This window comes from Mustela erminea, chromosome 16 (genome assembly GCF_009829155.1).
Source record: "Mustela erminea isolate mMusErm1 chromosome 16, mMusErm1.Pri, whole genome shotgun sequence".
Taxonomy (NCBI): domain Eukaryota; kingdom Metazoa; phylum Chordata; class Mammalia; order Carnivora; family Mustelidae; genus Mustela; species Mustela erminea.
Window position 1 is genome coordinate 9,418,078 of NC_045629.1, and position 24,302 is coordinate 9,442,379.

Here is a 24,302-nt window from a genome sequence, read left to right on the forward strand (position 1 = left end):
GATGAGAACAGCCAAAGCCAAAACAGGCTGAGGACTGTGATTTGGGTTAATATACTTCCCCAGGGCAATGACGGATTCATTCCAGGACAGCGGGGAATCTGGGGTTAGAAAAGCCAGATGAGTCACTGATTACATATCGTCATTTAAAAAGTGTCTTGTATTGATATGAATGGGAAGGTGTCTTCACATTGGAGCAAAGAGAAGAGTAGAGCCCTACTTTGAGATATTTCTTTCAAGCTGTCGAAAGAACTAAGTGACCTCGTGACGAAGAGTGAAAATGGTAAGGCTTCTGCGCGCAAGACTTGTGGGACAAAGTTGAAAAAGATGAAGTATACTTTAATAAGAGAACAGTGATGTACTGGATTCCTTCTGGTTTTGACAGCCAGTGCTTCAGGAAATGAACAGGTTGGAAATTTTCTACTGTTCTACATTTTATTTTTAAGGTCAGGGGAGAAATTATTTCTGTGGAAGCTTCTTTTTATTTCTGTGTTGATAGTTTTAATGTAAGGACATTGGAGTTTATTGAGACCCTCCCGTTTAAAAGTGATTTCTACCTATTTATGGTTAGCCCACTGTTTGCTAATGTAGAATGTAGAGTGTTTTATCCTTTATGCAGATTTTGAGGTCTCAAACATGAAGTGGCTTTGTTTTATCAGTCATAAAAGCATTTGTTCTCTGACTGATTATGAACAACGAGGTTGAATGACTCTTGACATAAAGGAAAATGATAGCAATAGTTTTATAATAGATAAATCTGAGATAAGTATAAGAATTCTGATTTTCGGGGCGCCTGGGTGGCTCAATGGGTTAAAGCCTCTGCCTTCGGCTCAGGTCATGATCTCAGGGTCCTGGGATCGAGCCCCGCATCGGGCTGTCTGCTCCGCGGAGAGCCTGCTTCCTCCTCTCTCTCTCTCTGCCTACTTCTGATCTCTGTCTGTCAAATAAATTAAAAAAAAAAAAAAAAAAAGAATTCTGTTTTTCCTAAAATGTACCCCAAAGCTAATCCTTTGTAATTTTTTTTTAATGGCTATAGTGTAAACTTACTGTTGGCTGTCAGGTTTATAAGAACAGAGATAAAGTTCACAGCAGCAAAAATATGATTAGAAGACAACTCTCCAGCATACTAGCAAATATATCATAATTATGGACTCTGTAGATAAATTAGAGCTTTACTTTCTTTCCTGAGCACTGTTTTCTGTTTTGCGTTCAGGTATGGGGTCAGACTGGCAGTAGATAAATCCTAATCCCCGTTCCTGAATAAGGGCAGGGAATTGTAATGCCATTTGGGATCGTTATTGTTGTAGTTAACCGGCAGGGCAACTGAAATTCAATCATCCATGGCATTCCCATTGCTGTGATTTCAGTCCTGGCATGGAGTTCAGGATTTGCTAAAGTTTCCTAACAAAATTGGATAGTGCCTTTCTTTTCAAAAGCAGGTGAGGGGGTGCCTGGGTGGCTCAGTGGGTTAAGCCTCTGCCTTCGGCTCAAGTCATGATCTCAGGGTCCTGGGATCGAGCCCTGCCTGGGGCTCTCTGCTCAGTAGGGAGCCTGCTTCCCCCTCTCTCTCTGCCTACCTGTGATCTCTCTCTCTCTGTCAAATAAATAAGATTTAAAAAAAAAAAAAAGCAGGTGAGGTTGTAGTGTGGGGGTTTTGTAGTTAGTTCTCAATCCTGGCTGCTCATGGGAATCAGTGGGAAGGCATTTAAACCTTCCCATGCCAAGCTGGACCTCCAATTAGATGGGAATAGTGGGAAATCCAGGTTCTGTCCTTTTGAGAGTTCTCCTCAAGATTCTGCTTACGTATCAAGGTTGACAACCATTTCACTAGATCTGGCCATCATGGATTTTTTGGGCTATTGTAAGAAAACATTCAGATCAATGAATTAGGGTGGAACTGTTAATACCTGGTCATTTTCCAGACGAATGACTTATGTCCTGCAGTGTGGAGACATGCCCAGGGAAGCTGCCTAGCTAGGAGTTCCCCCTTCGCAGAAAGTAACTGCAGTGGGCACGAATTAGGAGGGTGGACAGTTTCCGGGGTTCAGAGTGCTTGTTCCACTATCTCCCCCACACACTTAGAAGCATCTGGAATGGTACAGGGACATACCACCTGCTGGGACAGTCTCATTCACCAAAACAGCTTTGGCTTGGCTGTGTTTTAAGGTGTATGGGGTCCACAGAGCTTCCGTCACTCAGGGACCTCACATTCAGGCATGGAGTGTCTCCCATATGCAAGGGGCTCACTCCCTTTTCCTTCAGGACATGGCTCCAGCAGTCCTGAAGGTTGTTCACTGGTCTTGACTTCTGTCAAAGTGACCCATGAGTGAGAAGGGAGTATGTGTAGGAAACTACAATAGCATAGTTCCATCAGAAATCATCATTCAGTAGGATTTTTTTTTTCTTCTCTTTCAACATGCAACAGGTTGACTGTTGGGCTCAGAAATAGGGAACCTGTTTAGTCAGAGGCATGGGATGACAAGGTCTGCCCTGTGAACCCAGGGCACCTTACACCATCTCAGAGCTACCCTTTTGTCAGATGTTAGAATTCATGATCAAGATTCGTTTCTGTTTTTGTTTTAAGATTTTATTTATTTATTTGAGAGAGAGAGAGAGAGAGAGAGAGAGAGTGAGCATGGTGGGGGGAGGGGTAGAGAGAGAAACAGACTCTGTGATGAGCAGGAGGCCTGATGTGGGACTCAGTCCCAGGACCCCGGGATCATGACCTGAGCTGAAGGCAGACACCCTACCAACTGAGCCACCCAGGCACCCCTCAGGATTCATTCTGAAAGAGTATATGAAAGCGCTTTGTTGAAAAAGTAAGGAATGAAATAAATCCTATTTAATCTCCAGCTGAGCTGTGGTAAGAAAGCTCCTGCCTGAGAGAGAAGGAACAGCCCTCTGGGAAACCAGTAACCCTGTCCAAGAGGGGTTACTTTCCTCTTTCTGCAGCATTCATGGTGGTTCAGTGAGCCATCAGTGTCCATTAAAAAAAAAAAAAAAGATCATCCCAAAATGCTAGCAAGGATGTAGGGACACAAGAGTAAAAAATGGGACAGCTCCTGCCAGACACCCTTTGGCAGCTTCATATAAAATTCAACATCCATCTGCCTCACAATCCAGCATCTCCACGCCTAGGTATTTATGCAGGAGGAATGAAAACATACATCTGCAAAATGACATGTGCAAAGATGTATGTAGCACCCTTTTTCATAATATGTCTAAAAGAACCCAAAACCCTAGAAATGTCTTGAATACCCATCATCAGAAGAGTGGTTCAGTACATTTGGATCGCAGACTCATAACATGGAGTACGACGAGACCAAAAAAAAAGAGATACCGACACATGCGAGAACTGGGGGAGGCTCACAAACATGTTAAGGAAAAGAAATGCACATCCTGGATGATTGCATTTGCGTGAAGTTCAAGAGAAGTGCTCCCAGGGAGAGTGTGACTTGGGAAAGGACAGAGGGGACTGTCTGAGGCGACAGGAATGTTTTGTATCTTGTTTTGGAAGCTGGGTAGGTGGATGTGGACATACACCGATATCCATCTCAGATAGCACTGAAGAACTGTGCATTTCATTAGATATACATACTTGTTTGGGTGGATCATCAGAATTTATTTTTCTTGATTTTTTACAATTGTGGTAGAATATACATAATGCAACATTTAGCATCGTATCCATTTTTAAGTGTGCTGTGGCATTAAGTACATTCATACTCTTGGGCAGCCGTCACCACCGTTCACCTCCAGAACATGATATGAATACATTTTGCTTCAATAAGAAAAGCAAACTGAAGATAACGTCATGTGGTTAGGTCCAGTTAAGCTCTAACTGAGGTATTAACCTGGTGCATGGGTGAAGCCAACCCTGACGCTACTTTTGTCTGTAGCCCCGAAGCATGTTGAGCGTATGTCTGCTGTGGTATCTGTCATATTTTACCAGCATTAGCATTGATTTGCCTGTTTCTCCTGCTGGTCCCTGAATTCCCGAGGGTGGAGAGTGTCTTGCTCATCCTCTTTTCCCCAGCATCCATGTAAGTGAGGTTTTCGTGAAAGTGTGCTGAACGCCAAATGGTCCCAATGTCAGATTTTGGCTTGGTACACTTCCATGCTCTTCTTCTTCTTTTTAAGATTTTATTTACTTATTTGACAGGCAGAGAGAGAGAGAGAGAGAGAGCACAAGCAGGTGGAGTGGCAGGCAGAGGGAGAAACGGGTTCCCCGCTGAGCAGGGAGCCCAACTCAGGGCTTTGATCCCAGCGCCTGAGATCCTGACCCGAGCCAAAGGCAGATGCTTAACCGACTGAGCCACACAGGTGCCCTCTCCACGCTCGTCTTAAAGAAAATATGAGTCTGTATTTTTCACAACTCCCTCTGTAAAATGGTTAAAGAAACTGTGAGAACTTAGAATTTTGAAATGGGGAATATTTAGTAGGACTTCCTGGAACTGCTTGATTCTGTTTAACATGCGTGTTTTATCTCTTTTCTTCCTTCTTGCCGGACTCTGCTTCTGGACTCCCACACCCAACACCATGACTTAGGAACTTCCCTTTCTCCTGGGCCCTGTGGTTTCCTGTCCTGCCTCCAAATCATCTATCTAAACAACACAAAAGAGCCTGAGCGACCACTGAAAATATTTTATCCTCCTAACAGCTCAGAAGAGTTGAAACTAAAACCTAAGGTTTTTCTTCTTTAGAAACTCCATGATTTCCCAGGAATAAGGAGGAGCATAAACTCGTGGAGGGTAACCATACGCTGCTGTTTAAGGCCACGGCCATGGTTCTCTTGGGCTGTGCCACAGATGGTCTACTGGCAGCCCCTTCTCCCTCTTCTGAGACTAAAAGCCAAAAATAGGGTTAAACGTGATAAGGGCTTCCATCTCCAGGCAGCTGAACAATTTGTACCATTTCTAATTGTGCATTCCTGTTTGGATATAATTTTCAATATAGATTAAGCATTTTATCCTGGATCTCCAATTTTATGCATTTTCTTCACAATAAGGCTATCAGCTTAGATTTTAAAAAAGTGATTTGCTTAGGGCTCAAAGGGTCCTTGTTTTCAACCTATCTTGTGATTTTCATCTTGTTACCTTTGAATTAGGCTTATGGCATCTCTGCTTTTTATAGCATTCATATCAACACTTGGGTCTTTTGGCTTAATCCTAAATTTTTTGAATTACAGATTTAAAATATAATGAAACCCTCCACTATCATCGTGTACTGAGTAAGACACTGCTCCTGATGACTCTGAACTTGGACCGGTGGGCAGCACCACCGTGCAATCGTTGGAAAGGCGTATTTGCTGGCTGTTAGGAGAAAGTCTGCATTTGGTGCAGGAAAGGTCATTCAGGGATGCCACCATTTTACCATAGACGTTGAACATGTGAAAGTGAAGACCATTTGGAATTTAAGGAAATTTGTTTCATTTATTTATTCACCTCATTTATTTCATCTCGTTTATTCAACTCATTTATTTATTCATCAGCAAATACATAAAGAGAGATTGTTAAATGCCAGGTTCAGTTCTAGGTGATCTGGAGACAGTGAACAAAAGACATAGGGTTCTGCTCTAATGATATATACATTGCCAATAGGATGGAAAGACAGTATGCTAATAAATGCTTTCAAGCTGGATGAAGGGGCTCTGAGGAAAGTAAGACTGGGTAATGTGACAGAGAGCATGTTGAGAAGGGCACTAGTTTAGCTAGGTTGGTGGGGGGGAGGATCTCTTTTGGGTTGTGATCTGCATGATGTGGAAGACAAGGAGAGGAAGAGGATTTTAGAGAAAGGGGATGGCAAGTGCAAAGGTCCTGAGGTGGGGATGAACTTGAGTGTCTGCAGGGAAGAAGGACATCTCCTATGGCTGAAGCCAGGGGGTGGGAGACTTTGGAGAGGCAAGCAGAGGGCCCTCTCCAAGTACTCCCACCTTCTCTGATCACAGGCCTTCAAGACTTTGGTAAAGAACTTAGTTTTTATTCTAAATTCTGAAGAAAGCTGTGGGAGGGTTTTAAACTGTAAAAATTTGGCTATGTTGGGAATACAGGGGCAGACAAGGCTGGGTGATTGAGCAAAGAAAAATACAGGATGCCAGATTCAATTTACTTATCAGGTAAACGATGAATCATTTTTTAGTGTAAGTGTGTCCCGCGCAAAAATGAATTACCGTATCTGTGAAATTCCGATGTCACTGGGTGTCTTGTGTTTTATCTGGTGGTTGGGGCACCCGTGCCCTTGGAGCTGAGGAGGGTCAGACTGGGGACAGTTTATGCTTGTCGATGACAAAACCTTGCCGCTGAGTTGGGTTTGGGGACTGAGAAAAAGAAGAATCAGGGTGACTTGGTTTTCATCCTCAAGAGCTGAGGGTGCCCTTCACTGAGATGGAGATGGTGGGAGTGGTCTTGTGTGTGTGTGATGAGGACATGTCTTATTTAAGGGTATAGCAAACAGGAAGTGGAGACACGGAAGCCTGATTCTGAGTGAGCTGAATGTCATTGTGATTTGTTCCCCGTCCGTCCTCATCTCCTCCAGCATTTTCTCTTCCCTTTCCCCATCTATTTCTATTCAGAGAATAGCATGACGGGCACAAGCCACTTTCTAAATGAACCCCAAAATGGGAAAAGTCAGTGCACTTCATAGGAGCCTAAAGTATATTTCTGTTTCATTGTGTAACAGATTTCTGTGTGCCTCTTTTGTCATGTACCTTTATGGATACCTTGATAGGCTTAATGAAGGAAAATGATTTTTGCAACAAAGAGGTTATGTGGGCGGTGAAAGAGAAGATAAACCAGGCTCAAAGTGTCTGAGTTACAACATTTACAAAATCCAGCATTACAACTAGACCCGACCATGGTTGCACTTAAGTGCTTTCTGAAACTGTAGCTCAAATAAGAAATTCTTTCATTTGGAGTAAAAAGCAAGAGTTAATAAGCACAGCTGCAAAAATGAATTTCCTGATAAAAAATATCTTTTGAAAAAATGGACTATAAATATTATAATTTCCTTTAAGGTGGCCATTGTAAAAAGTTCATTCACCTTGACTTTATTATTACAATTATTATTTTTTTCTTTGCGGGGCTCGATCCCAGGACCTGGGACCATGACCTGAGCCGAAGGCAGAGGCCTAATCCACTGAGCCACCCAGGCATCCCTTGACTTTTTTTTTTATAGTATAATAGCACTTTAGCATATAAGCATTTTGATTAGAGAGGATTTGGATGTAAGATGGCTTCGGATCCAGAGAATGTTTTTTTTGTTTGTTTGTTTGTTTTTTAAGATTTTTTCTTTATTTATTTGAGCAGAGTGGGAGCCTCAAGCAGACTCCCTGCTGAGCAGGGAGTCCAAAGCCTAGTCCCATGCCAGGACCCCAGGATCATCACCTGAGCTGAAAGCAGAGACTTAACCGACTGAGCCACCCAGACACCCCCAGAGAATGTTATAAACCAAAATTCGATGTATTCCATGACTTTTTCTGTTTTCCCTACCCATTCTTTTCTCTCTCTGTCTCTCTTTTTTTCCCCTCTACCCCTTCTATTTAAATCATTTAGGTAGGAATTTTACCAAAAATTTACATTAAAGTACAAAGAGTTAATGAAGTTTACTATGTCATTCTATTTCCAAAGAATCTCACATTTTGTAGGGGACTCAGTATCACCTAAGTCAAATCACTGTAAGAATTACCTGTATTGTTTGCTACCTATGCCCTCAGCTCCCATACGGATGCTACTCCCATGGTCTGTCGAGTGCAGGGCCCAAGAATCTTTCTCACCAACGTGACGGTCATTCCTGTGAACAGGCAGGTCTGGAATGCACTGGCTTGCATGAGGGGATTACGGTGTCACAGTTGGATCCCAGCTAGGGTAGAGGTATGAGTGGGGAAGCCTTTGGAGAGGCTGGAGGAGAAATAATTGGACTCAAATGATTTCATTAGTTACAGGGTTCAGCCAAGTTTATCCGTGTCTTCTCATGGACTTGACAGCATCTTGGGCACTGAGGACACTCCGGTGGACTGAACAGTGAAGTGAGGGCTGGGCCCGAGACGGCTGGGGAGAGGGAAGGACGGAGGTGCCCTTCGGCCTAAAGGTTGAGGTCAGTGTTTCCCGCAGGACGTGTGCTTGAGACGGGTGCATGGTAGCAAGAAGGAGGCTGCTTGTAGAGGAGGGTATTGCAGGGGGGGGCAGGTGCCCAGGCATGGAGGAGGAAGAGGAGGTGGACAAGGGTTGAAAGGCTGCAGGGTCCTGGAGGTGGCTGGTGTGTAGGATCGATGGGAAGGGGAAGAGTGGCCTGTAAAACCAGGAAAGTAGGTCACTGTGGAAGGAGCTTCTTGCCAGGCTCTGCGGAACGAGCAGGCAGAGGGAGGGAAAGAATTGTAGTTGTTTTTGGAAAGATGCTTGGGGCAGCCCAGGAGCGTGTAGTGTGGGGAATGGAAGGTGGTGGTGACGGAGTGTGTGCGTGTGCGTGTGTGTAGGGGACACTGGGGAGAACAGGAACGGGAACGCAGGAGGAAGGAAAGCCACGTCGGAGAGTTTCTAGTACAGTTCTGTGAGGTCAGAGGGGGTCCTGAAGTAAGCCAGCAGGATTCGGGCACTCATTCTAACGGGATTGGGGGAACCCTGTGTGTGCTCACAGGCAACCCTGCTGCCTCCACGAGCGTTTTATGTATTTAACGTGAAGTATGCTGAGATGACCCCAAACTTTTGGGTACAAGTGTTTTCTTAAGATGAGAGTGAAAAGGCAAAGGCGGGAACGTTCTGATTCCCTGATGGAAGATGCGCTCCGTTCCCTTGGAGTTAAGGGAGGGACTGACTGCATGGGTGGATCAGGCCCCATCCCCTGTCCCCAGCCGGCCCTGGGGAGACCGCGGCCCTTCCAGCCATCTGCATGCACTCCCAGCAGTAGCCTGAGCTCTGGGACCTTTCCCTGAGGTTGCCAGGACTTTGGGTGGCTATCCAGGCAGTGGAATCATCATGGCAGTTGTGTTCCTTGTACCTCCTTTCCGTCAGCCTCAGTCTCCCGTTCCAGACACAAGGATACACTGTTCAGAACGAAATCCGGTAGACTGACCTACTTGGTAAAACAAGAAGGATCCAGGAAGTTGCTGTTCTGTGAACTCCCCCATCCCTGTTCATTTTGTTTGTAACAGCGAAGCCAAGTTTCAAACAAATGCAGAAAAGGTGAACAATGCTAATGGATTTGTTTCCAGTGGGATCTGGGCCAGTTAAACTTAACATGGGCTCTCCGCCATCTGCTTGTATGCCTGAGATTTCACCTGCTTTGAATTAGGATAATTTAATAAAGTCCAATTAGAGTGGGAGAGTACTAATGGGTTTGTTAATTAGATGAAAAAATTATACTTTATGATACTTAGGCTAACCGCAGGTTGATGGCTGAGGCCATACCTTGTCTTAAAGCACTATCTATTAGCTGTCCTTCTGTCTCTGTTTTATTTAATTTCTGTCACGCTGTGTTGGGGCTGTGTAGTCTCCGGCATTCTAGAATTGGGTGCTATAACTCTTATGCTCTTTGCTGGATCTTCTGTGAACGTTCTCTCTGTGATTCCAGATGTCCTCAGGCCTTTTTTTTTTTTTTAGATTGCATTTATTTATTTGACAGAGAGCAAGAGAGGGAGCACAAGCAAGGGGAGTGGGAGAGGGAGAAGCATGCTCCCCACTGAGCAGGGAGCCTGATATGGGGCTCAATGAGGGGCTCGATCTCTGGGCCCTGTGATCCTGAGCCGAGCCGAAGGCAGATTAATGACTGAGCCACCCGGGCTTCCCAAACCAGATCGCGGCTCCACCCAGAGACTCTGATTCCAAAGGTCCCAGTTGGGCCAGAGTATTTGCATTTTTTGCCCATTCCCAGGAGGTCCTGAGCTTGCTGGTCTCGACTGACCTTTCAGAGATCTTCTTTAGCTCAAGAATTTTGATACTGTTTTCCTCTATAAAGCACCAAGTGGCGCCTGGTAACATTTCTCAAATGGGGGATGGTGTCTTCCCATTTCTGCCCTCAACTTCACGGGTGTTTTCTCTAATTTCTCCTTCTTTCTCCTGCAGACTTCTGCCAGTCACAGGCCTGGGGCCCTGGGTCTCTGCTCCAACAGCTCCCTCCAGCCCCTAAAACACCCTTTACCTGGCAGCACCCAGAGGCCAAGGCACACCACATTCACAGTGTGCAGCCATCCTGGGGCGGATGGTGGCACCCAGTGGCCCTCACTTCTGTAGTCTGAAGTGAGGACTCTTGGAGTTTTTTTGCAGTACACCCTGGAGAGCAGATGGTGCTTACCTAACAGCTCACGTCTCAACTCTGGCTCCATTGCTTACTGTTTCGGTCACCTTGAAAAAGTCTCTTTACCTCTCTGAGCCGCAACTTTCTCATCTGTTAAATGGGATGAATAATAGTATCCACAGGATTGTTCTAAGGATTGAGTCAAACAATCCACGTAAAGTGCTTGATGCAGTACCAGGTACCTAGCAAGCATTACGTAGATGTTAACTTTTCTCAGGTGTGGTCAGCAGCAATGTTTACATGGGAAAACAAGTTCCTCATGGATTAGAGATGATGATAATACCATTACCCTGCATGAACCAGGCAGCAGGCTTTTGAAATACTACTCATTTCACCCTTAAATGGGAAAAAGAGACCTTCTCGCTTAAATTTATTAAAATTTCTTTAATAATAATTAAATTCTCTGTATTTAAAAAGAATGTGAAGCAGCACTACCAGAAAAAGGTAAGGGTAAAGCAGAATGTGGATTATGATTTCTAAAATAAGTGGATATTCAGTAAGCACGTACTTACTATATCTCACAAGCTTTAAGGCAAGCATATTTTTACATTTTAATACCTCTGAAATTAAAGACATCTTAATAATTTGAAGGGCAGCCATTCTGTTTTGTTTTGTTTTTTTTTAAGATTTTATTTATTTTGAGAGAGAGAGAGAGAGAGAGAGAGAGAGACCACACAAGCAGGGGGAGGGGCAGAGGGCGAGGGAGAGAGAGAATCTCAAGCAGAGTCTACAGGAAGTGTGGAGCCTCACACGGGGCTCGATCCTACAACCCTGACATCATGACCTGAGCCGAAATCAAGAGTCAGATGCTTACCAAATTGAGCGACTCAGGTGCCCCCTATTTTGTTTTCTTTAACAGTACATAATATAATGATATAAAAGTCGACAGTATTTTAGGTTCAGGAAAACACAACACTTTGAGCAAATCAATTTGGTAATTCTATTTTATGTAAATTATTTCTGTGATAGTCCCATTTGTTAGCTAAATCTTGAGAGAAGATTTTATTGAGTCGATCATTGGTTAAAAAAGTACTGGTTTTAAATAAATATTTTATTTTGGTTTTTGAGGGCAGAAAGGGAAAATGTTGGAGAGAAATATTGGGTGTGTTGAACATTAATGTGCTTTTAATTTCAATAAATTGCAGCTGATGAGGCTATGTTTCCAATGTATACTATTAAACAGTCCTATTTCATTTAAAAATAGTGCTTCTAAGGCTAAATCTATTTCTTCTAGACTTCGTCAGATTACTTTGGGTAAATTTGATTTCCAAACATAAGATTTCCAAACATAAGACCTGATTTCCAAACATAAGACCAGTGTGGAAGGATGTAGGCAAAATGTAGATCACAGAGCAGTGGAGACCTGTATTTACATCACAGGGCAATGATGTAGACTCTTACCCTGGAACAATTGTTCTGGATGGGTATCCTGTCTTTGATGATGATTCCTGAGCACCAGATGTGAAGGAAGATATAAATCCCTCATCATGTGCTGAATTTCCCAATGCCCCACCCCTGAGAGAAGAGCACGGACTGACCTCTCTCTGGCTCTATCCTAGGAATGTGGGTATAGTGACCCTTCTGGAGACTGTGCAGAATGATTAAATGCGGCCTCAGGCGGTGTGTGTGCAGGCATGTGTGTGAGTTATATCAGAGAGAAGACTTACAAATTATCAGAGAAAATTAAAAAATAAAAATTTAACTTGGGGTGATGGTTAAGGTCAGGGAGAGTTGTTATTTTGAAACTGCCCTTTTAAATGTTTGATATGCCGGAGACACTAATAATAACATTTTGTCAAACATGTGAAGTTGCGGGAGTGAGAAAGGAGAAGCTGGTGTTAATGGGCTGATGATGTGAACTAAAGACAGAAGGAAAGGCAAAGACTTTCCTAAATATGCACGCACTGGGTAATTACCTTCCATTAATATGAAGATGTACTTGACTCCTAGGAGATGGCCATGTCTTACAATATTTATGCCTCCAGTGTCTCTCTTCTAATATGTTCAACAAATAAAAAAGATACCAGATTCATGGATGGGTAAAACTCGAGCTGGAAGAGATGGCTATTTTGTTTGACCCATGTGTTTTACCAATGAGGAGATGGTGTAGGTCCAGAAACAGTTAAGGAATATATTTGAGGGGCGCCTGGGTGGCTCAGTGGATTAAGCCACTGCCTTCGGCTCAGGTCATGATCTCAGGGTCCTGGGATCGAGCTCTGCATCGGGCTCTCTGCTCAGCAGGAGCCTGCTTCCCTCTCTCTCTGTCTGCCTCTCAGCCTACTTGTGATCTCTCTCTCTCTGTCAAATAAATAAATAAATAAAAATCTTTAAAAAAAAAAAAAAAAGGAATATATTTGAGATGCTCAGTGATCGAGACTTTAAGGAGATTCCTCCCAAATATCTTGAAGTTCCATGTTTGTCAGAGATGGTTACATAAAAAAGAGTGACTTAAACTGAATAACCTTTGTCTTGGTAGAAGTTTGTTGGGTTTCCATGGAGACCTCCTTTGGCTGGCTTAAGCAGAAATGGGGAATTATTGGAAGGAAGCTGAGAGACATTGTCCAGAATTGCCCCGAACCGAAGGAAACGCTGAGCAAACAGAGCTGCAGTGGGAAGGAACCTGGGTGGCCTCTGGACAGTCCAGCTCATGGATCTCCTGCTGCTGCTGCCTCAGCCCTGCTCCCTGGCCACTCCTCTGCCTCTGATCCAGATGTAAGACTTCACAAGGCTGGCCTCACCTTGAGCGTGGTCTGCTCACACGGGCCTTGCTGACCAACCCTCCCAACTCTCCCTCTCCTGTGACCCTGTCTTTTCTTCACTGTATGTACCATCACCTACCAGTCTTCCATTTACATGTCTGCCTTTGGAGATTTTCAGATACTGATGCCCAGGCCTAATCCCCAAAGATTCTGACATACCTGATCTGGGCACTTATTTTTTAAAGCCCCTACATTGTGTTCTAAGGCGCAGACAAGGTTAATAAGAATCGTGGCCTTAATGCATTTCTAGACCAAAGACAGAGTGCTCTAACCTGTCTTTGTTGCCCTAACCACTGCTGCTGAAAATATGCTTAAAAGAATTAAGGATCATTAAGGAATAGTGAGGGAGTTACTTGTATATAACCACAAAGGAATGAAATTGACAAGAGCCCTCTCCTCCCGAGTGCCTGCTAGGTGGTCCTTCACAGTGGCCTTACTACAGTGGCAATATTCTCATTTTCCAAATGACTGAATGGAGACCGAGGGGTTGAAGAACGTCCTAAGATCGACCAGTAGCTTGGGATCCAAGCTCAGCCTGTACCCACAGTTCTTGGACAAAGGTGACCATTACGCTGAGAGTGCCGAGATCCTGAGGGCCTCTGTCCTGCGTTCCCCTGTGGGACGACACAGGGGCGGTGGTGAGGATCCTCCACCCGTCTGGAGGTTCAAACAGCCAACCATGACCCATCTCTGACAGGACGACGGTTGATTGTTGGGATACGTTGTCAAGAGAAAACACATCTTTAGTAAAAATGCTGGGCGAGAAAGAGGATCTCAATTATTGCAAGAAAAGCAGAACATGCTGGGCGTTCAAGGCTCATTAACGGAAATGGGAAGAATGTGAGTGAGGGCGAGCCTGAACCTAAAAGAAGTTTAGTTCAGAGAAGAGAAATAAGTCGTGGGGGTCGGGGGGTGGTTAAAATAAAATTTTGAATTTTATCTTTTTTAGGAAATTGAGATGTTGTGTAGTGTTTGGTGAGGAGAATGGGAAACATGAATATGAATGGTCTGTTGATACAGTGCTTGTCATAAAAATAACAGAATAGAAGAGACTTCACTGGAGAGCCTAGACAGCCAGCCTCGCCTCTGCCTGGGTGATTTGGAAATGGACTGCTTTTAACACTCAGGGATGGACAACAGGCTTCTGAGGGTTCTTGAAGAAAGAATCTGTAATCCTTTTGGGTTTAACCATTAGGCAAATTCAGCTTCCTGGTTTCAGAAAGAGAAAACACACCCACAAAAAGAAAAACCCAGGCCCGTGGGAACAAGTAACTTCCTCCTCCTGGGGCTGCTTGAAAACCCTAATCTGCCTGTCATGAGTCCCTTTCCTGCTCAGCATGATGCTGGTTGGGGAGGCATCCAAGAGGCAACCGGGAGTGAGTGAGAGAGAGAGCGCGCCAGCTTGGATAAGTAACTGAATACACTTTGGCCCAGAGGTAGGTTTGGAACGTGGTTCTCAAGGCAAAGAAACTGGTGAGAGGCGCCCTTCTAGCTCTGCGTGCTGCTGAGTGACTGCTGAGTGCCTCCTCCTGGCTCCCCTGCCTCTTCTGCCCTTTCGTCTAACACATCTTGAAGCTGAAAAATCGGATTCTTCATTTCTTACTTGCTTGGTGACAAAATCCAAGAAGAGCCAAGGCCAAGTGAAAAAGAAATATCTGCAAACACAGAACTCATTTTCCTGCCAAATATGTCAGTGTGTGCTGTTCAGTCCAGTAAAGCGGTTTAACAGGTTAATTGGGGGGAGCCCCGTGTGAGCTGGGGAAAGGTCTGCAGTCGGGGCCACTTAGATTTCAGTAAAGCACACGGAGGGTAAGAATTGAGGTGGAGATGAGGGGGTTCATTAGAAGTTATCTGGGGTACTGTGGAAATTGGAGTGGCTTTAGTTGTGAGTGGAATCCACACTCAGGAAGACTCCTTAGCAATTTTTATTTAACAATTTTGTTTGTGCCAAAGGTTGCAGGACGTATTCTTTGCTTAAGTATGATAATGTCACTATAATCTGGCCCTCCTTGTTTTAGGGGACAGGGAGGGAAAACGGGAAGTAACACATTGTTTACTTGTTTTGGGAGGAGCATTCAACAGATGCTATTTCGTTTAATCCTCACAGCAACCCTTGAAGGAGGAATATTATTTACATTTTATAGATGAGTAAAGTTTAAAAATTGAGTAACTTGGGGCTCCTGGGAGGCTCAGTGGGTTAAAGCCTCTGCCTTCAGCCCAGGTCATGATCCCAGGGTCCTGGGATCAAGCCCCGCATCGGGCTCTCTGCTCAGCAAGGAGCCTGCTTCCCCCTCTCTCTCTGCCTGCCTCTCTGCCTACTTGTGATCTGTCTGTCAAATAAATAAGTAAAATCTTTAAAAAAAAAATTGAGTAATTTGCTGATGTTTATATGGCTATTAATAAATAGAGGAAACAGATTGGATCCAGGTTTCCTCATCCCAAAGCCCTTTGCTACCTCACTTCAGAAAAATTCTTTTTTTAATGGAGAGATTTACAGTCCAAATTCTTTGAATGGTCACAGACTCCCAGTTAATGAGAGCTTTTTGGTTGTTTTCACGGTCTAGATAGGTCTGAAACTGGAACGGTTTTGGGGACTAACATTTACTGATCACCTGTTAAAAACTAAAAAAGTACCGGTAATTAGTCTTACTTAGAGAACTGCTTCTGATTGGGATTTCTAAGTTCAGCTTTCATTCAGAAAATGGTGTTTTATTGATGACTCAGTAACTGGGTAGTGGTTCTGTGTGAGTTTGGGTGGTGGAAGCAAGGTGTCTACAGAAAGACAGAATATGGAGTTTCTGCCCTCGAGGAGTTTCTAGTCTAGCAAGGAGAGCTCTATACACAGTCTCAGACATGCAATTGAAGAGTTAGGTAACAATATCAAATAGTACTATAAGAGATGTCTTGGGGCTTGCGCCTAAGTTCCAAACTGATTATAGAGAGAAGCAGTCAGAGGAAGAGAAGGATGTGTTCTGAGGGGATCAGGCAAGATGGGCTGTGAGTTAGGGTCTGGAGGGTACACAGGATTTGCGCGTATGGGTAAGAGCCAAGATGCCAATCAAGGCAGGCTCAGGCTGCCATGCCAATATATACCTGTGTCCATCAGGGGCCAATACATACCTGTGTCCATCAGGAGCGTTCCGTTGGGAGTAACACAAGTGCTGGCAAGGTGGACCATTGCCAGGCTGTGGGGGGCTGTGTGGCAAATTAAATATTTGAGATTTTATCTTATGGCGTTGGCAGTGGGGCTGATGGCAGTATTAGAGGTGATGGTGTACCATCAGTAACTGTAAACCCACATGTAACATTTGTTGAGTGTTTGTTCTGTGGGGTGCTCTATTCAACAAATGAACATTTATAGAACACTTCCAAGTGCCCAGCCCTGTTCTCTGTTCTGGCAATATGCCAGTGTCCAGAATTAATAAAAATCCCTGCTCTCCCGAGAGGAGAGACAGACAGATGATAAAATAGATCTTGTAATCTGAATTCTTGTAATGATGCTGCAGAGAAACGGAAATGGGGAAGTGGGCAGGGTGGGGATGACTGATAGGACATCGCCATTGTAAAACTGCAGATATGTACTAACTCATTGAAATGGTGAACTGTTAGAAGGTGGTCTGAGGAACGCTGACTAGAGAGGGACTCAAGGATGACGTCATTTGCAAAGATGAGCAGGGAGCAGGGGAAGGACTGATGCTGTAGGGACTAGTCCGGAGGCGACTGCAATGATCAAGACGAGTTTTCCCTAAAATGCTATGATGTTAGTAATTAACATCACGTAGGTTTTCGTAGAGAAAGAAAACTCATGTAGGAAAAACCACCGCAATACACAGTTTTTCTGATCCACGCCTTTCCCTGAGCTTTGAAACCAAGCACAATGTATATTGCAGAAGGGACAGGGCTTGGTGGGGAGTTGTTTCTGCTGCATAAAGTGTGACATGGAGGTCACAAAGATGACAGAGGTTCTGAGCCTGGGTGAGTAGGATGCACAGAAAAAGGAGATTTCATTAAGGAAAATGGAAATTCAACAGAGTATCTGTCATGCTGTCTCCACGATTTGAAAATTTTGAGATTAATTGGGGCATCCTCTGGTGTATTCGAACTAAGAGTTAGTGGCTTCTCCTTATAACGGGGTAGGCAAGATGAAGTTAAGGTGGTGGGTTCCAGTGCCAGGAGACCTTGCCTCTCCTCCCCGGTGCACCTGGCCAGCCTCCCCACCCTCAGCTGTCTTTCTGCCTCGCTGCTCAGCCCGACGACACCCACCTAGTCTGTCTTAACCTGCCATCTGCCGCTGCTCACATTTTAAAGATTACTGACCCTGACTGACGGTAATTTTTACATGGCCATCCTAGAGCAGAAGAAACACCCCAGAGTTCCATTTGTTGGGTTGTTGGGTCTAAAGAACTTAATACATATTTGTTGTAACAACTTAGTACCATTTGAAAAAACAGTACACACACTGAAAGCAAAAAATACTATTTTATGTTATTCTTAAATGAACACAAGTGTGTGCTCATTTAAGATGTATATACCTATGTCGTGCAGTCTCTCAAGTTTTGGAAATATATTTGGACGCCACCACCCTTACTTTCTGTTCCATGTTTATCTTCATATTTCTGTTCCGTGTGATACTTCCTTTTTATCACAGTAACCACTGAAAACCCTGTTTCACACAGATACAAAATTGTTGAAAGGAATACAGTACAATCTAGTGTTGAAAGTGAACTACCTTGAGCTGTTAGCTCTCCTGGTGTCCAACAGATGTCATTATGTTTCCCTTGAAAATTTAAAGTATCCCCAGGCACCCCTTGAGTTTGCTAATGCACCCTGGGTGCTTTGGCACACAGTTTGGAAACTGTGGTACAGACCTGTTCTCTAGCATCTCTTTATCTTTTCCCCACCCTTATGACACTTCTTGACCATACCCATTTTAATTTAAAAAGTAACTTCATTGTTTTTAAGATTTTATTTATTTATTTGAGAGAGAGAGAGAGAGAGACAGAATGAGAGAGAGAGAGCATGAGAGGCGAGGTCAGTGGGAGAAGCAGACTCCCTGCCGAGCAGGGAGCCCGATGTGGGACTCCATCCTGGGACTCCAGGATCATGACCTGAGCCGAAGGCAGTCGCTTAACCAACTGAGTCACCCAAGTGCCCAAGAAAGTAACTTTAGACTCAGCCATGGCCTCATCTCCTCTTTTTCACTTGCAGACTCCGGCGTGAGCTTAAAGTCACTCTCTCAAGTCCATTCCTGGTATCTTACATCACACTTGATAAGTCATTGCTTTGTCTTCAAGTTTAGTCCAAGGAATTGTTTCCAGTTCTTCATCCTCACATCTTTTGTAAATAAAATCATGACCTTGTAACCTCTGGTTTTCTGGCTTAGAATCATGGCTTTGAATCAATTATTTTAACCATGATTCATAAAAGCCTGGCTTTGAACCATCATACTTTATTGACCACAGGTTCACATGGGTGCCAGGCCATAGGGAAGATGGGCTTCCAGTACCTTTAGCTCTCTTGAAAACATTGAGAGTCCACCACAATGCCATGGGGATGAATACCATTACCAGTCCATTCCTATCTGAGGAAACTGAGGCAGGCTGACATCAAGGCATTGCAGCAGGACAGAACATCCTATGGGTGTTGCTTGTCTCCCAGGTAATGAGAAAGCCCCAGAGGTCACTCTGGGTGGAGGTAACTAGTACAAATGAATGGCTCACCATGTTTGATTTTTAATTTTACAGCTTTATTTTTATAAAAGTAGAACTCTGAGTGTTTTTTTTTTTTAAAGATTTTTTTTATTTGTCAGAGAGAGCCAGGGGAGTGGCAGACAGAGGGAGAAGCAGACTCCCTGCTGAGCAAGGAGCCAGATGCGGAACTCCATCCCAGGACCCTGGGATCATGACCTGCGGCCGAGGGTAGATGCTTAACCTACTGAGCCACCCAGGTGTCCCCACTGTAGCTTTTTTTTTTAAATTAAGATATTTATTAATTTATTTTAGAGAGAGAGCACACATGAGTGGGGGTGGAAGAGGGGCAGAGGGAGAGAGAAAATAGTAAGCAGGCTCCCCATTGAGCGCGGAGCCCTATGAGGGGCTCGATTCCACAACCCTGAGATCATGACCTCAGCAGAAATCAAAAGTTGATGCTTAACTGACTGCGCCACTCAGGCAGCCCAACACTAGCTTTTTGTAGACATTGTGTCAATGCAGAAAGAGAAGATTAAAAACTGACCAACCATAGAAGCGTTAAAGTGTTTTTAGTTCTAATTTTAATTTGATTTTAATATTCTTTCAAACTTTTTTCTACATATGAAATCGTAATGTATATAACACCAGTCTTGCTTTTTAAAAAAGTTACATTATAAACAATTTTTTTTTTTTTTTTAGTTTAGGTACGTAATTCTTTAGCTATCCTAAAAAAATTCTGAAATCACTATCAAGGTAATACTTGCACATAATTTGAAAACCAAAACAGCTAAAAAGCTTTAACAAAAAACAGCAGACTTCTACCCCACCTTCCTAATGTCCCCGATCCAGTTTTCCTGGATAGATCCAACCATTTTCTTGTCCTCAATTTCAGTGGCTCTGTAATAGTCCCTTAAATGGACCACATGGTTTATGTACCTGCTACCTGGCCCATTTTTACTTTTTTGACTTAACTGAACTATCAGTTGACAGTGATTCTTCAGGATTACTAATTGCTGATAAAATCCTGTTCACTGTGCAAATGTATATGGGTAAACTCATATCATATGTACATACATTATCATATGTACTTTGCCTTGCCATTTTTGTAAGCCTAACTCAGTTTCACCTTTCATTTACCATCACTGGCCATAGGCATGTTGTTAGGATTCGCGGCTTTTTATTAAACATTATCAGAGCTCCCATCTTTTACCAGTTATTTTCCCAAGTTAATGTAGGAGTTTAGGAATTCAGCTGAGAAGATTTAATGAAATTCTATTGCATTTTATACCATACTTATTAAGCGGGTAACAGCCTGCCCTTGGTAATTGAAAAATTTGGGGTGTTAGGAAGGAGCATAGTATATGGACATGTGCACATTTTCTCAACTAGACTTCCATATTTTAAGGCAATCATCTTTTCAAAATTGAGGATCTGTTTTCTGAAATACTGACTCAAAATGGTACCTATTCTGTTTCAATATACTTAACAAATTAATAGATTACTTTTTTCCAGGCAGTTTTAGGCTTACAGAGTGGTTTATGGAATGGAAAGTACAGAGACTTTCCCATGTATCACTCACCACTCCCCAGCTTCCCCAAATTATGACCATCTTGCATTTGTGTGTACGTTTATTACAAATAAGGAGCCAATATTGATACATTGTTATTAATGAAAGTCTAGTTTTCATTAGGTTCGTTCTTTGTGTTGTGCATTCTGTGGGTTTTGACCAATACCTAATGACATGTATCCATCATTACAGCACTGTATGGCATAGTTCACTGCCTTAAAAATCCCCTGTGCTCCACCTAGTTATTCCTTCCTCCCTCTTAACTCTGGGTGAGCACTGATCTTCCTGTTTCCAGCAAACAGCGCTGTTTTGCCTTTTTCAGAATGTCATATAGCTGCAATCTTGCAATACGTAGCCTTTTCAGATTGGCTTCTTTCATGTATCATTATGCATTTACCGTTTCTCCATGTCTCTTTGTAGTTTGATGGTCCATTTCTTTTAATTTATGAGTAATATTTTCTGCATGGACATACCATCGTTTCTTTATCCATTCCCACAATGATGCAACTTCCTAGTTGCATCACACCTGCTTGGCAGTTGTGAATAAAGTTGCTATAAACATCCATGTGCAATTTCTTGTGTGAACTTAAGTTTTCAATTCATTTGGGTAAATGCAAAGAAGTACAATTACTGAATCATATGTTAAGAGAAAATTTTTAGTTTTGTAAATGGTCATGCCATTTTACATTCCCCCAGCTGTGAGTGAGAGTTCCTTTTACTTCAGATCTTCAACAGCATTTGTTGTTGTCAGTGTTTTGGATTTTTGCCATTTGAATAGGTGTGTGTTGGTACATATCATTATTGTTTTAATTTGCAATTCCTTCATGATGTGTGGTGTTTAGCATCTTTTCAGATGCTTATTGACTATGTCTGCTTCACTCGTGTCTATTCAGATCATTTGCACGTTTTTAAGTTGGATTTTTTGTTTTCTTATTATTGAGTTTTAAGAGTTTTTGTAACTTTTGGCTACCAGTTCTTTGTTTGCATTTTGCGAAGATTTCCTCCCAGTCTGTAGTTTGCTTTTTTATTTTCTCCAGTGTCTTTTACAGAGCAGAAGTTTTAAATTTAAAGAAATCCAACTTACCATTTTTTTCATGGATTGTGCTTTGGGTGTTGTATCTAAAAGTCATCACCAAATCCAAGGTCATCTAGATTTTCTCCTGTGTTATCGTCTAAGGAGTCTGATGCTTTCGCATTTTACATTTAGTTCTGTTATTCATGTTGAGCTAATTTTTGTAAAAGATTTAAGATCTGGGTGTAGGTTAATTTCTTTTTCATGCAGATGTCCAGTTGTTCAACACCATTTTCTGAAAAGATTCATTTCTCCATTGAATTGTATGTGCCCCTCTGTTAAAGATCAGTTGACCATTTATCTGTAGGTCTAGATCTGGACTCTCTATTCTGTTCACAGTAAACTTTTAAAGGAAGCTTTGTGTTAACTTCAGTGAAAATAAAATACATTTTAATAAGAGGGGGTAGGTAGAATAGGTCATTCTTATTGTTCTAGCTTTATCTCATGAGACTAGTTTCCATTGAAGTACAGAATCAGGCCAGTGATTTTCTTGTAAAAAGTTTCTGGGTCACTTCCAACAAACTCCACATCGGTGTGTGTATGTCTTTGTGTGTATAGGCCAGGTGACAGACGTGAACTGCACAAGATTTCTGGGGATGCCCTTGAAGTTTTATAATGGGTTGTTAAACCTGTCTTGCACTGTTGACTAACAAAGCATTTTGTTCTACCTCAATCTGTAACAGAAAATATACTTAAGGTCATTGCCAGTAATTAAAACATCTGATTTCCTGTCCATGCAGCTTTCATTGGGGGACATTTGGCAATGTCTGGAGACATTTTTGGTTCTCGCCGGTTGTGAGGAGGCGGGGGAGAAGGGTGTTACTAGCTTCTTGGGTAGAGGCCAAGGATGTGAGAACTGCCCTACAGTGTACAGGACAGACCCCATGACAAGTAATTTTCTGGGCTCAAAATGTCAGTAGTACCGAGGTTGAGAAATTCTATTGAAGAGTACCTAATTTATTTATATCCGTGGCATGTTTTCTTTGCATTAACCTCTAGAAAACCTACATTTTTGTGGAGTTACAGTGTACCAAAACTTAATGGCTCATTTTTACTTTTTTACTTTTAATGGTGTGCTGTAGCATTCAGCTGCCTTCAGATGTCTTGGGCTTAGTTTCACTTTTTTTCTGATTTCACAGTAGCCTGCATTATGCCTACATAATGCCTACATAGCCTGCATAGTAGCCTACATAAAGCTGCCTTAACTCTGAAACTGGAATATAAATACGTAATTTTATATAATTTTGAATATATGTGGCAGAATTCTTGATCACAGAAATCTGATGCTAGATACAAAGTCGATGTTTATACTGCTTCTTAGTTGGTTGTACATACATAATTCAGACTCTGCTTCTCATTTCCTCTTCTGGTCCTTTAAATGACACGTTTGATACATAAGTTTCTATGATACATAAGTTTCCATTAGCTCATCTTGTTTTCAGTGTGTTCCCTTTTATTGTTAAGAGAAACAAAACCAAAAACCCCATTGTTTCAGCAATCCCCCGTTGCCTTCCTTTGTGTGAAATTGCGCAACTAAGAGTTATGCAAATCGGGATGAGCCCTGCGAGTGAGGCTTCTTACTGCACATTGATCCAGGGGAATGTCTCCAGTCTCTGGTGTATTTGCCATCAGCCACGCACTGGTCATAAGAGGATCAGGACCCAGGCATTTCTGACCACTCAGCCCCTTGCTTGCTTCCCTACAGCCAAACCAGCTTCCTTTTCTGCACCTCACCTCATTCCAGCCACAAGACCTTTGCATGGCCTCCAGCTCCCTTCTCCGAGACCTCCCAACTTTGCTAGAAGTCGAAGAGAATCGCTTCTTCTATTCACATGGGGGCCTGAGTGGCTGTCACCTCTTGAGACACCTGAGAGAGCCCTTGCTGTCTCTTCAGGGCCCACTTAAGTGCATCTCCTGGACGTTGAGCAGTTTTCTTTATGTCTAGTAAAAATCTTCATGATTGACAGTTTATTTCTGTTTGAATTCTTAGCAAAGACTGTGACTCCAGTCACTCCAGACAGTGACTCCAAATTCTTTATTCCCACAGATTTTCAGAGTTTGAAAGATCTTAGGCCATGGGTTCAGATTCTCTTGTTTGTTCAGTTGTTTATTTCCTATGCTGTACTTTTCATCCCTGTGGCTTATGCAAATTGGACACATTGGTACAAATTGGAATTTTGTACCTTTTAACCTTCTTCACTTATTTTGCCTATCCCCTAACCCCCCTCCTCTGCTAACCACCAGTTTTCTGAATTTATGAGTCTGTATCTGTTTGTTCATTTGTTTTATATTTTAGAATCCAGATGTAAGTGAAATCATATGGTATTCGTCTTTCTGTCTGACTTACTTCACTTAACATAATACCTTCTAGGTCCATCTATGCTGTTGCGAATAGCAAGGTCTCATTCTTTTTTATGGCTGGGTAATATTCCTGTGTGTGTGTGTGTGTGTGTGTGTGTATACACACCACTTCCTTATCCATTTATCCACTGATGGACATTTCAGTTGCTTTCATATCTTGGCTGTTGTAAATAATGAAGCAGTAAAAACAGAGGGGTGCATGTATCTTTTTGAATTAGTGTTTTCATTTTCTTTGGGTAAATATCCAGAAGAGGAATTGTTGGATCATATGGTTTTTCTATTTTAAATTATTTGAGGAATTTCCATACTGTTTTCCACAGTGGCTCCACAAATTTACATTCCACCAATAGTACACAAGCATTCCTTTTTCTCAACATCTTCACCAACACTTGTTATTTCTTGCATTTTTTATTTTAGCCATTCTGAATGGCATAAGGTGATATCTCGTTCGGGTTCTGATTTCTATTCCCCTGATATCATGAGTGATGTTGAGCATCTTTTCATGTGTCTGTTTTTAGCCATCTGGATGTCTTCTTTGGAAAAATGTCTAGTCCCCTGCCCATTTTTAAATC

General features: G+C 42.7%; 1 protein-coding gene across 4 annotated transcripts in view; it reads left to right on the forward strand.

Annotated features, from left to right (window-relative positions):
• Nucleotides 1-24,302, forward strand: part of LYN (LYN proto-oncogene, Src family tyrosine kinase) — a 119,113-nt gene that overhangs the window by 18,356 nt on the left and 76,455 nt on the right. The window contains exon 1 of one of the 4 annotated variants that reach the window (XM_032316656.1): nucleotides 14,357-14,476. The exons of the other annotated variants lie outside the window; for them this stretch is intronic. The gene's annotated coding sequence lies outside the window, so the exon portion shown is untranslated. Of the gene's footprint in view, nucleotides 1-14,356; nucleotides 14,477-24,302 lie in introns of those variants that run through there. 4 annotated transcript variants of the gene reach the window in all.